At 41.0% G+C, this 14389-nt stretch overlaps 1 protein-coding gene across 6 annotated transcripts in view; it reads left to right on the top strand.

The window, feature by feature from the left end:
- STXBP6 (syntaxin binding protein 6) overlaps positions 1-14389 on the top strand; it is a 308369-nt gene that overhangs the window by 285445 nt on the left and 8535 nt on the right. The gene's annotated exons all lie outside the window — the stretch shown is intronic.

Here is a 14389-nt window from a genome sequence, read left to right as displayed (position 1 = left end):
CTTTCCTGCATCAATTTAGGGAAATTTTCAGCTGTAATTTTTTCAGTCAGGTTCTCTATCCCTTGTTCTTTCTCTTCTCCTTCAGGAACCCCTATTCAGATATTTTTTCTCTTCTTGTTGTCACAGAGCTTTCTTAGAGTTTCCTCAGACTTTTTGATCCTCTTTTCTTTTTGCTGTTCTGCTTCCGTGCTATTGCTTATCGTGTCCTCTAAGTCACTGATTTGATCCTTTGCTTCATCCAGCCTGCTTTTAGTTCCTTCTAGTGTACTCTTCATTTCTGATATTGTGTTTGTCATTTCTTTCTTGTTCTTTTTTATGATTTCAGTGTCCTTTGTGATGCTTACAATTTCTTTATTTAGGTACTCATTAAGTCCATCCATGTAGCTTTGAGATCCTTAAACATCCTAACAATCATTATTTTAATCTCTGCATCTGGTAATTTGATTTGTTCCATTTCATCCAGATCTTTTTCTGGAGATTTTTCTTGTTGATTCATATGGCTTACGTTCCTCTGTCTTCCTACTGTTTCTGTTTGTGGTTCACTGGCTTGTTTGAGTTGTGGTTCTCTTTAACTAGTAAAGCCGCTTTTCCATTTTCTATATCTTAACTGGGTCAGGTGTGAGGAGCCCTTCTTTAAGATGTAACTCTTAACAAGGGTAGTTAGGTCCTGAACTGATGCTCTCTGTATCTGGCCTCTGGATGTGCTCTCCCTGGACCTTCTTGGCCAGAGCCTGGTGAAGACCAGTGGGAGTCACTGCCTATGACTGGCCCTTATCTATCTTTTTAGAGCAACAGACGATCCAGATCCTATGGCTGCTGCTGCTGAGCCCAGGTGCTGTTGTTAATATCAACTTAGGCTGGCTTTTATCTACTTTTGGCCTAAAGGATGTTCATTTAAATGTTCAGGTTCCCCTTAGATTCGCTTTCTGCTGCCTTTTATTGTTGGCTACTTGTCGGGCTCAGTACTATAAATCAGGGGTTAGGTAAGGTATTGGATGTGGCTTGCCCCTTAGCCTCAGGTATCATTCTATCCAACCTTCTTTTTTATTTTATTTTATTTTATATTTTTCTTTTTTTTTCAGCCCTTAGAAGGGTATAGACACAGGAGTCCAATGTGTGTTGCCTTTTTGTTCCTGAGGTGTGGTCTGTCCACAGTCCCGCCACCATCACTGCTGCCACCTTGGGTGTTCAGGCACGGGTGTTGCCAGTGCCTGCCCGCTGCTGCGGTCCCTGCGGCTTCCACCTCGCCTTCGCGGATGGGACTGTGCATGCATGCCCTGTTTGAAAGCTCTGGTTGGTCCTGGCCTCCGCCCCGCCCCAGCGGGTGGGACTGCATTCACCTGTCCGGGCTGCAAGACTTGACCAGCCCCAGCCTCTGCCCTGGCCCTGCAGGCAGGACTTCTTTCGTCCATCTGGGCTGCAAGCTTTGGCTGTCCCCCGGCCTCCACCCCACCCTGGTGGGTGTTCTGCATTCACGTGCTTGAGCCACACCTGCTGTGGCTCCTGGCTTCCAACCCACAGACAGGACCGTGCTCCCGCATCCTGTCACTGCCCACCTTCCGGCGAGCACTCAGCAGTGTGGCAGTGGCATTGGAGCTCAGATCTCAGTACTCAATACTGTATCCCTGATGGGCTCCCTGCTTCTAAGTGACTCTGCTCTGACTGTAGCAGGAAAGCTTTTGTTTGGCTGGTGACCTGCTTCCCTTTGCTGGTATTGCTGGTTCCAGGAAAAATATTCACTGGATCTGGGTAGTGACTCAGCCCAGGGGTTAGGGTGGCTGTCCCTCAAAATGTTTCTCCAGGCCTGACCTGTGGTGGCGCAGTGGATAAAGCATAGACCTGGAAATGCTGAGGTCACTGGTTTGAAACCCTGGGCTTGCCTGGTCAAGGCACATATGGGAGTTGATGCTTCCAGCTCCTCCCCACCTACTCTCTCTCTCTCTCTCCTCTCTCTCTCCCTCTCTGTCTCTTTCTCTTCCTTTCTCTCTCCTCTCTAAAAATGAAAAAAAAAATAGCACTGAAAAAAAATGGTACTGAAAAAGTTGACAATCTATATAAGGGATAAATAAAATTATAAAAAAAAAAATGTTTCTCCATGTGCCTCTTAGATTACACTCTCTTCTTGCTACTCCAGTCCTCTCAGCTCTTCCCATTCCCCAGAACCCCGGGTGGGTGGTTGTGAAAGAGGTTTTCTGCGTGGTTCCTTTAAGATGAATCCTGGGTCTGAGAAATCTGTCTCTTTCTTGCGAACAGTATCCTGACTTGTTTCACAGCTAAATACTGTCTGTACGCCTCTTCTAGACTCCGGGGCTGCAGGCTGGGGCTTTGGTCCTGAGGCCCAGGACCCTCCCCTCTCCGATAAAACCCCACCACCATGCAAGTCCCTTCGGGCTGCCGCTCACTCCCGGGATCTGGGCATCCCTCTCCACATTTCTGCTTTTCCTACCAGTCTCATTGTGGCTTCTTCAGTGATCTTTGGTTATAGATTCCTCTTGGTTTAGCCCAAAGTTGGTTTTTACAGATGATTGTTCTTAAAATTAAGTTGTAATCCACTTTGATTCTGGGAGATGGAAGTTGGAACATCCGCCTAATCCATTGCCATCTTGCCACCAACAAAACGCTATTTCTTAAAGTCAATATAATAAAGCAATAAACCAATTGTAATCTATCTTGTTTTATATTTCAACTTAGTTTTTGTACTTAATATTTTATGTTGTCATCATAAATAAATTAGGGCTTACACAAAGTTATATAAACTTATAATTACATAATTATACATTCTACCTTATATTATAATGTATTATGTAATTATATGTTATAATAGTTATAATTATCTTCATTGTTATAATCATTTTATTACTCTTGATGTTCTAAATATCACAACTTGTGCAGTAGAACCTGCTTTAAACTGGCTTTCTTTTGCTTTCAGCACCCTCCCCACCATCTTTGAAGGTACCTGATTATTTTCTGGCAATAATAAGGTATTTTAGGCCTGAGTTTTCCTTGCCCCGAGGCATTGGAAACCATCACTTTTCTTCTAGCAGAAAGCATTTTAGACACCAAAATCTAAGTGCTAGGTTTGCATTTGAGTACTAATGTTGCAAAAAACAAAAAAAGAAATTAGCTTGCCATTGCTAATGTTTGGACACCTTTAGGGACAGAGCTGGACACAGTGTTTCTTGTCAAGTTTTTTATTTACACTGAATTTACTTACTATATGCTGTACTCTACCTATGGTAAGTACATCCATCTTGTTTTATATTTGAATATAAAAAAAACTGATAGAATGTGAACAATTTTCTAAAATTTATCAGGAAAACTGAACCAGTAGATAGAGTTGGAGTCTGTGGGGGGTGGCAGGGTGTTCTTTAGCAGGTTTTGTTGTACAATGAGTGAGCCAGTGAAAAATTGAGACAAGGAAATGGTATGATCAAGCCAGTAGTATAGAAGAAGGATATGGTGTATTAGAGAACTGAGGCCAGTGGCAGGAAACACCAGGCTAGTGGTTCACCAAGACCTGGCAGGGACTAGAAATAGAGTTGAGAGCTGATGGAAGAGCCCTTGTTGAGAATAATGCCCAGGGCTATGTGAACACCTGGCTATGGGATATGAAAGAGAGGTTACAGTTACAGGTGAATTTAGCATAGGACACTAGTGGACAGAAGGGCTGTTAACACAGGGAATTCAGGAGGAGGATGGAGTGTGGGAAGGAAACAGTGGGCAGTATTAAGGTGAAATTTGAGAAACAGGCAAGTATAAATGGTGTCTAGCCCATGTTTATTTTACAATAAATTTGCAGAATAAATCAGATAATTCTAATACAATAACACAGTATGTATTAAGCTCATACTGCATTGCTGACACTATGCTAAATATATATTTCATTTAATTCTCACAAAAAGTTTTGTGAAAAATTCATATTGTTTTATCACCATTTTGCCAATGAGAAAGTAAAGGCTCATAGAGATTAAGTCATTTACCTGAGGTCACATAGTGAATATTTGAGACAGCCAAACCCAGATCTTTCTGACCTCGTACCCATAACCAGGAAGAAATGAGAATGACTAGGAGTTATCAAAGTGATGGTGGGAACCAAGAAATGGTGTGTTATAGAAGCCCAGGGAAAGAGCAGTTTTTATAAAGGAGTTGTCTGTCATTCTACATGTGGTCCATTGGCCAAGTGGAAGAAAATTAAAATAGGCAATGGACTTGACAGGTCATTGCTGAGGTGGAAAGGCAGTGTTAGTAGAGAGCTGTGGAAACTACTTCGCTGGAAGCTCAGAGTGGTTGAGAAGTATGAGAGATCAGAGTGAGAGTACACTCTTCCTTCACGAGCGTTGTGGTGAGTGAGAGTCAGGAAAGAAAGATGAGCTAAAATGGAAAGCTGAACAGAAAGACTCCTTAGTGCCAGAAAGCTGAAGTTTATCTCTTTAGTAATGGCTTAAGTTGAGCGACTACCATGATACTGCTTCAGGTGCCTCACATACACATTACCTCATTTATTCCTTGCCACGACCTTGTGGTCAAGATAGGTACTTGACCAACCCCCATGACAGGTGAGAGAACAGCCAGAAGCACAGGGGTAAGTTATTGGTTCAAGGTCACACGGCTAGTAAGTATCAGGCTCCACATGTTGAACAGAATTAGTTTTGACCACTAGCATTGTAGCGGGTTTTCAAATTGTATCTATTAGGACTTGAAATTGTTGCTATTAAAGTAAAAGTTACTAGCTTCCAAGCCTATTGAAAGCTGAGTCATAGGCGGATTGTCGTCATACAAAGACGGAACAAAATTCATCTTACCAAATTTAGAGCCACTGAGGTTTTTTATTAACCTCAGAACAAGGGTTCCCTCTTCTAAATTAATCCCAGCCACCTTTTCGAGAGCCTATATTCTCTGAACAGAACAAAAGAAGTTTCCTTTAATTCATTCTGCTGATACTCCATAATTAGTATAAGAGCATGTTCATATGACCAAGTTTAAATAAATACTAAAGGACTGCTGAATTTCTTTACATATCCTGAGTTCAGGTGTTTAAAGGACATGAGTGGAATCCTAAATGTTTGACCCTGACCATTGGGAATAATGGGACAGTGCATTGAGAAGAGTATGAACTCATAGGCTTCTGCACAGAGGGAGCATCAGGCTCACTCCTGTCATTAGCTGTGGGGTATGCCTGTGACTAGAGAAAAGACTGAAGTTCCACTGAATTACCTTAACAGTACCAGCAGAATGGTCCATCTTCTTCCTTCTGTAATGCCAGCAATAGATAACTCCAAGCTCTCTTTCAAACAGCCTTCTGAGTTTATGGGCTTACAAAGTACTCCTGAGCTCTGAGTCCATTTTTCTTTGCTACCCAGCTGCAGGCAACAAACAAGCCCCAGTGGTCCCTAAAATTAGCCACCAACTTGAGACAAAAGGTAATTCTGGAACTGCCATTCAACATGCTATATCTGTTCTGCTGCTTCCATAAAGCAAGCCTTTTTAATGTAATTACCTGACTTGTCCATCTATTACTAAATTAACAAGGACAGCCTGGGTCTATTTATTTTTCTTCCTGTAACTTAGAAGTCAGTATGGTTTATTGTAGCATTTCCCAAAGCAGGTTTTATGTGCAAAGACATTGTAAATAAGCACATTTGAGAAATTCTGCTAATAGATCTCTCCTGCTCCCACCCCTGCCTCCTTTTGATTGGTGACTTATATATTAGCATGTTAAAGGTTTTCCAAAGTTCTGCAATAAAGGAGCCAGCTAAATCGGTATTTCATGAAGTTATTTTATGATAGAATTGTGTTTTTTATGTAAGACCTTTCTAAACCATACAACCACTTTGGGAAATGCTAACATAGTCGTTAAGAACTTTGGGGTCAACTCTGAACTTCTATGTATTTGACATTTTGTAGACACCACATACGAATGAGATGATGTAGTTTTTCTTTCTGTGTGGGGGAAAGAGATGTTGGTCCAAGGGTGCTCAGTTGAAGTTACATAAAATTATTAAGTCTAGAGATAGAGATATAATGCACAGTGTGTTGACTATAGTTAATACTGTATTAAACACTACAAATTTGCTAAAAGAGTAGATTTCAGGAGCTGTCACCACAAAAAAAAATTTTTTAAAAGGTATCCTTGTGGAGATGGATAGTTTAATTAGCTTAATTGTAGTAATCATTTCACTAGGTAGTATATGTGCATCAAATCATTATGTTGTAAACCTTAAATATATACAATTTTTATTTTAAAAGTAGTAAAAAGTGTTTTAGGGTCAAGATCTGGGTGATCCTGGACAAGCCACTTCTGCTCCCTGAGCACTCATTCTTCAACTATAAAATCGGCTAAGGAGCTGGACAGTTTACCACAGCCCCTGCAGAGTAGACAGTCAGTGAACGGTAGCTGTCTCTGTGAGTGACTGCTGATAGCCACGTGGTTCTGTGCCTAACAACTACCTCTTCCTTTCAGATAGGCTGACTGTAGCTTAACCTGGGTATATAACAGAATTTACTATTTAGACAGTACCATGCAAGCATGAATAAAATTTTACCTTTTGAAAGAATCCTTATCTTGCAAGGGGATCCAGTGTAATTAGTATTGATTAGTCAGCGTAATGTTGAAGAGCTTGGTAATTTACCCACACTCACTGATAATTGAGAGTCTGAGTTAAGAATCAACGTGTTTCCCTGGATGGGCCTGTGCTGTTGACCACTCTGTTTGTAGAAGTAAAAGTTAATATCATCATTATTATTTTAATTATTATTTATTTGTAAAATGTTTAGTACAAGTCATAGTACTAAGCAGAACCTCCTTGGAAGCATCATGATTACCATCCAACTAAATTACCACCTCTGAGGGTGGAGGTGGGAGCTCATCTCAGGCAGAATAGAGTGTAAGTGGTTCACAGTGGCGTTAGAACTGAGAAGGGACCCCATGGTCAGAGAGTCAGGTTTCTTTTGCTAACATATCCTCTGGTAGTAGAGACACTAAGCCGTGGGCATTGGAAGTTGAAAACAGAAAGGAAGATATTGTTTGAATAACATCGATTTGCACCCAGTAAAATTAATTTAAATATCACTAATACGGGCCCAGACTTCAGTGTTCCTTATGTCTAACCACAAAATGGTTTTGGTAAGAAAATTAATACAATAGATGAGAATAGAATAGGGACTACTTAATCTACTCAAAAATAAATTATTATTGAACACTTTGGTTATATGATATGGGAGTTGCTAATGTGTCTGTAACCTATTAACAGATTTAATGTAATATATCCGCTTACCAATTTTTGAGAGTGTATTGTAATGGAACCCAAATCTACTGTCTATATATACCTTTTTCCCCCATAATTGGTTTTCCTCTAAGGTAGTTTGGATAAATGGGACTTATTAAACAGGTGTTCCTAAGTGGTAATTGACTATGAAATAGAAGTAGTCCAGGCAAAGCTATTAACAGATTTTATTTTTAAAAAGTGCTCTAAGATGAGCGTGTTTACCCAGCTCTGAGTATAGATTGGCATATATTTATCATTTATTTTTATATGATTTTTCCAGAGGATGAGTATTTTGCATTTTAAATATTTACATATGTATTTGATATCAGAAGTAGCTGCTGAAATTCTTTTTAAATTGCCCCTTTACTAGCTATAGAATTAGGAATTTTGATTGGCAAGGTACAACCTGAAGTCTAGGATGATTAAAATAAATTATGTTAAATATTTGAGATATTGGAGTATTTTGTGTGCTTTTTGTTTTTTTGTTTATTTTTTTAGGTGAGAGGAGGGGAGATAGTGAGACAGACTCCTTTATGCATCCTGACCAGGATCTACCTGGCAACCCCCATCTGAGGCTGAGGCTCGAACCAGTTGAGCCACTGGCTGTGAGAGGGGAACAGAGAGAGAAGGTGGAGAAGGAGAGGGGAAGAAGCAGATAGTTGCTTCTCCTGTGTGCCCTGACTGGGAATTGAACCCAGGATGTCCACACACCAAGGCGATGTTCTATCCACTGAGACAACTGATCAGGGCCTTGTGTGCTTTTGAAAATCTTTTCTCCTCTTTTTTCTCTTCTGTTGTTACTTGTTAGTATATTTTATACTTTTTCCCTCATTTTTCTATACATTTAGATTTCTTTCAGTTGTGAGTTTAAACAGTGACTAATACAATATTAAAGTTTTATCTCAGTTGTTCTCTCCAAGTCTTCTAAATAATTTAACAAAAAAAGATGCCAACATATATATTTTTAAAAGCACATATTGAGTGGAACTGATGTGAATGAACCATCAATGAAGTAAGAATGGTCTCTGCTGCACTTTCCAGAGACTATAATTCAAAAGATAGTTGACTTTATTTGCTATGGTTGACAGCCTCTTTTCAGACTGCATGAATAAATTTGGGTATTAATATGCTTCCTGTCTATCTAGAAAGAATTACTGTTTATCTGCCTTGCAAGACTGTTTTATTTCCAGATTTAACTCAACACAATATGATGGGGGCCCAACTTTGGAGTCAGGCATCTTCTGTACAGAGCATACTCATTGATTTAATGAGTATGTGTTCAGCACCCTGACTGAGCAGCACACTGAACTAAACACAGCAGGTATACAAGATAGCTAAGAAATGTCTTCTGTGAGCCTCAAGACACTTAGCTCTGAGACAGGAGGGAAGGGAAGGAGACAGGCAATAGAATTGGGTGCTATCGTGCCATTTTTCCAAAATTCCTAGAGAGCAGATGTATTCTTAGGGCTGTGGAGGGACCTGTGTTCACTGAGGACCCACAGGCACTTTGTATGCATCTTCGTCTTCATTTCTTCAACAGACACATGAGGTGGATGGTTTGATGCTCATGTTACAATGAGAAAGTGAAAGATTAGAGAAGTTAAATCATTCCCTCAAAGTTGTTCTGTCAGTTGTGCCCACACAGCAGTGCCTGGCACACAGTACACACTCAAATGAAGAGTTCTAAATGTTGAACAAATCTTTCATGGAAGCAATTTTCAGTATCCACCAAGAGCCTAAAATGTGTATGTCCTTTGAACCAGCAGTTTTAATTCTAGGAATTATCAGAGATGTGGGCACAGATTGTGTGTATGTGTGTTTGTAAATGCAAGAAGGTAACTGCAGCTTCACTTTAAAAGGTATGACTTCTGGAAATACACCAAATATCTAAAAGGGCAATAGTTGAATAAATTATAATAATGTAATGCAGCCATTATCAACAGTATTTTCAAATAATTTTTTATGACATGGGAAAGTACACACAATAGGATATGTAATTAAATATATATACTATGGTTCCCACCATGTTTCAGAAAAGCATGTACAGGAAAATTACTACAATAAAATGTACCATTAATATAAATTAGGGTTTTCTCTAAGCAATTGGCTATTACATGATTTTATTACCGTTTTATAATGATGTGTACTCTAAAGTTTCTACAGTAAGTTTTTTTAACTTCTAGTAAGGACAGGATGTTTTGTTTTATATTAAGATTTTAAGAAATATATTAGAAGCTACTATACTGGTCTTATTGCATGCAGTTAATGCAGACTGTGTCATTAATCTCAGTACAAGAAAATGCCCATGGAGAGCCAGTCAACACAATGAGTAAGAAAACTGGCTCTGGAACTGGACTTCCTGGGTTCAGAACCTAGTTCCAGACCCGGCCAGTAGTCCAATGGATAGAGCATCAGCCTGGCATATGGAGGTCCCAAATTTGATCCCCAGTCAGGGCACATAAGAGAAGCAACCATCTGCTTCTCTCCCAGTCCCTCTCACCCTTCTCTGCCTCTTCCACACCTGCAGACAATGGCTTAATTGGTTCAAGCATCATCCCCGGGCGTTTAGGATGACTCAGTTGGTCCAAGCACATCAGCTTCAAGTGCTAAAAATAGCTCAGCTGATATGAGCATTGGCCCCAGACTGGGGTTGCCAGGTGGATCATGGTCGAAGCACATGTGGGAGTTCGTCTCACTCTCTCCCCTCCTCTCACTTAAAAACAGACAAAAAAATCTAGCTCTGCTATTTGTTTACTGTGTGACTTCTTGCACATTATTAAACCTCTCTCCCATCATTGTTGCCCCCATCTATAAAAATGGAATTTTAAAAATGTTGATACCCCCCATCACATAAGATTGTTGTAAGGAGCAGATTTTATTAAGTGCCTAGAAATAGTAAGTGTTCAGGCAACTGTCATTTTTGCAATGGATTTACTAAGCTATTTAACTTGTGTTATTTTTATACTTGATACTTGTTTAAGGGTAATTAACAAATGTTTTATAAACATCCCCTTTACTTTTGCTGTAGCAAAACATATTTCCATTTTGGCATTTTGTTGTTGACTTAATTCATTAAATTCCTGGCATAATCTCTAAAGAAAATAGGTAACTTCACTAGACACAGACTAAACCCTTAGTCATTTGACAAATTCAGAATTTCAGGAACTAGTTAGATCATGTGACAGCATCAGTTATGTGTCCTAGTGGCCTCCTTAGCGCAGTAGGCAGCGCGTCAGTCTCATAATCTGAAGTTATGTGTCCAACTCTCCGCTAAGGCATAAAGAAATCATAAGAGGGATGATATACACTTGCTCCCTCTAAGTCAGCCACAGGTTGGGAATCAGAAGTGAGCAAGTTTCTTCCCTCAAGGAGCTCACAGTAGATATCCAACAATTTCATGCAGAAAAATAAGTATATTATTTGAAATAGACACAAGATAATGTGTGTGTTTTGGGGCAGCAGTGGGTGGGATGGGTTAGACATGACAAGGTTTCCTAGGAAAGAGGTCTGAAGTGTATTGAAGCATTTAAGAGTAAGTGGAAAGGCTAAGATGAGAAGCAGAGTTCCGAACAGAGGCATATAGGTAAGAGAAACAGACACATTTGTGAAAATTTTGACAAGGCATGGGATCAGAAAAGGCTGGGTAGGAGGGGAAATGGATGGGGTCCCAAGAGATGAATTGAGAGAGAGAAGCAGAGCACAAGTTTCAGTTTTATCCTGACATGGTGTGGAATTGGTAACAGATTTGTCTTTTAAAAAGTTTACTATGAAGGGCCCTGGCCGGTTGGCTCAGCAGTAGAGCATCAGCCTGGCATTCGATTCCCGGTCAGGGCACACAGGAGAAGTGCCCTTCGCTTCTCTACCCTCCCCCCTCTCTTTCCTCTCTCCCTTCCCCTCCTGCAGCCAAGGCTCCATTGGAGCAAAGTTGGCCCAGGCGCTGAGGATGGCTCCATGGCCTCTGCTTCAGGCACTAGAATGGCTCCGGTTGCAGTGGAGCAACGCCCCAGATGGGCAGACCATCGCCCCCTGGTGGGCATGCCAGATGGATCCCAGTTGGGCACATGCAGGAGTCTGACTGCCTCCCGCTTCTAACTTTGGAAAAATACAAAAAAAAAAAATTAAAAAGTTTACTATGAAACTGTGGAAGATGGACTAGAGAAGGTGTGGGGACAGTTAGACAAAAAGCTGTCACTATAACTCTGAAGACGAGAGGAACTAGATCTATTACAGAGACAGTGTGAATGGTAGAGAGCAGAGAGCTTTGTAGGAGGTAACTGTTAGTTGGGTGGGGTAAAAATGAGGGATGAATCCAGACTGGAGTCCCAGACTTCTTTTTTTTTTTTTTTTTTTTTTCATTTTTCCAAAGCTGGAAACAGGGAGGCAGTCAGACTCCCACATGCACGCGACCGGGATCCACCTGGCATGCCCACCAGGGGGCGATGCTCTGCCCCTCTGGGGCATTGCTCTGTTGCATCCAGAGAGCCACTATAGCGCCTGGGGCAGAGGCCACAGAGCCATCCTCAGCACCCGGGCCATCTTTGTTCCAATGGAGCCTCGGCTGCGGGAGGGGAAGAGAGAGACAGAGAGGAAGGAGAGGGGGAGGGGTGGAGAAGCAGATGGGCGCTTCTCCTGTGTGCCCTGGCCAGGAATTGAACCCGGTACTCCTGCACGCCAGGCCAACACTCTACCGCTGAGCCAACCAGCCAGGGCCGCCAGACTTCTAAAGTGAGGAGCTGAGCAGATAATGGGGTTACTCACTGTGCAGGAGACCCCAAAGGAAAAGCAAGTGTGAAAGGCAAAATGATAGGATCAAGTTTAGACACTGATTTCAAGATGACTTTGAGTCATCTTGTCCTAGAGTTGTGCAGTTAAGAAAACATAAGGTTCTGAAACTTAGCAGCACAATATAGCTAAAGATAAAAATTTGTTCACTGAAGTCATGAGCTAATTAAAATTGTCCCTGGGGGAATCTGTAGAGTACGTAAAAGAAGATGGCCAAGGACAGAACTCTGAAAGTCCAGCATTAGCAAGAAGAGCCCAGAGAAAAGAAAGTAAGGAGGCAGGAGACCCAAGTCAGGAGGAGAAAATTCAGATTTAGGGAATGGTCAATAGAGTCATTTGGTGTCTTCAGGGAATTTCTGATCCAGTTGAGAAGTCACTGCATCTACAGGTGAAGAAATGTGATAGAAAGTTGCCCATGACTACTTGATTAAGCACCTAACAAGGATGTAGATAGTTCTCCTGGAGCTGAGGAAAGGAAAGAATGGAACTGTCCTGAAGCTTTGTAAAGATGATAGGACTTCACCGAGCCTGAAATATGGATAAAATTGAAACCAGGAGAAGTCATTTCAACTGAGGTGACAAGATTTGTTCAAATCCAATTTTATGCCTGAAAATAATTAAGGGTGGATATCCTATTCATAGTGGTCAGCAGTGTCATTTTTGAATAGTGAAGACAGCATTTGGTTCCCTCCTTTAGTTAAAACATTTGGTTCTCCTTTAGTTAAGATGACTGTTGGTTAAATTGCATCACTTAGAACAGGGTGCAGTGTTATATGACGACATGTACAATATTAACTTTATGGAAGTCATGACAAGAAAGCAGTATGGCGTATGCAGAGCAAAATCATTTCAGAAACACAGATCCGTCTTATCTTTGAGAATATCATCAGGATGAATTCCAACAGGAAAGGACAAGTCCCAGTTATATACCCTTTTCATTTTATGCGAGCTAAGTCTAAAATCCCTTTGTTTTAGTGCAGCTATTTCTACCTGTGAACTTGCTGTTTCTTGGCCCCATCTTTTTCCTAGCTTCGGTGGCTAAGCCGTGGCCTGGTGAAGGAAGCAGGAAAGGGAGGAGATTTTCCTGTGCCTTTCCACACTCCTCTTCACCTTCTAGTTCTTTCTTCATCTTCCCATTCCATTGCATTCTTTCTTCTTGAGAACACCTGACTTGCAGTGCAGCATGGGCAATAGCTCTTCATTTGCCAAGAGGAATGCCTTGAGGGCAGAAATAGTCAGGCATTACCTTGAAAAATAACTTGTCAAAACCTATCTGTATTTGTCTGATCACAGTTCTGGCATAGTGATGCTTCCCAAGACAGACACCATATCTGCAAAGAGAACGTACAGAATAAGAAAAAGTCATTGGAAAACCAGGTTCCAGTGCTGGCCACGTCCCATCCCTGGTGACGTGATCTTGTGCAAGCCACTTAATCTCAACTACTCTCAGCCCTCTCGGTAGAATTTTTTTGACAATTAGATGAACTGATATTTGTGAAGGAGCTTTTTGAGTACAAATCATCATAGTCAGGAATATGATGTGAAAACAAGGGGGACCAAGATTTCTCCTTCTTTCCAACCTTTCCTTTCCAACTCTTGCATTCAAACAGGTTTCTCCTCTGGACACTGTTAATCTGTGCCAATTTATCTTGGTTCGTGGTAGTGCTTGATGCAACTGAGTAATACAAAGTTAACCCCTGGCTCCTTCCTTTATTGCATAGTAAGCCCTTGAAATCCACCCCTAAAAAAAGAAAAATGGTAAAATATTTACGAAGTGCACATTCTTTGCATGAGATCCTTTTCCACAAACCACAGACTATTCCAACAGAGAAGTTAGGAAGCCTTTGCAGCTGAGACCAGAGGCTATTGCATTTCTATTAAAAGCTGTCTGTGGCTAGATGTGTCCATTCCAGGTACAAAGTTAAATGATATAATAAACTTACTCAAAAACATAAAGCTATTACATTAAATGCAATTAAATACCTTCCACTCAATGTTAACAAAGTACAGCTATAAATTTCCTTTGGGTGTCATTTTTCAAGATGCTTGTTTTCAGTGGCTTGTGCACCTGCCAATCCTTCACTGTTGAATTCTGTTTCCCAGTCCTGGTGTGTGGGACGTCAGGGATGCCTAACCCTTTGAAACGCGATGGCTTCCAACTTTCTCAGCCTCATTACTCATGAATCTGAGAATATTAAATCTATTCTCAAGGTGGTTCACTATTTTCTACCTGCAGGCTAGTGTGGTGCTGAGTCTCCATATTTCATATACTAGGGATTAGAGGCAAGGAAACCCAACCAACCAAGCTCCAGCTCAGGGTTCAAGGTTGGGGAATAGCACAT

Source organism: Saccopteryx leptura, chromosome 6 (assembly GCF_036850995.1).
Source record: "Saccopteryx leptura isolate mSacLep1 chromosome 6, mSacLep1_pri_phased_curated, whole genome shotgun sequence".
In the NCBI taxonomy this organism is placed as follows: domain Eukaryota; kingdom Metazoa; phylum Chordata; class Mammalia; order Chiroptera; family Emballonuridae; genus Saccopteryx; species Saccopteryx leptura.
The sequence above is the reverse complement of the archived record's forward strand: the minus strand, read 5'-3'. Positions and strand labels throughout refer to the sequence as shown.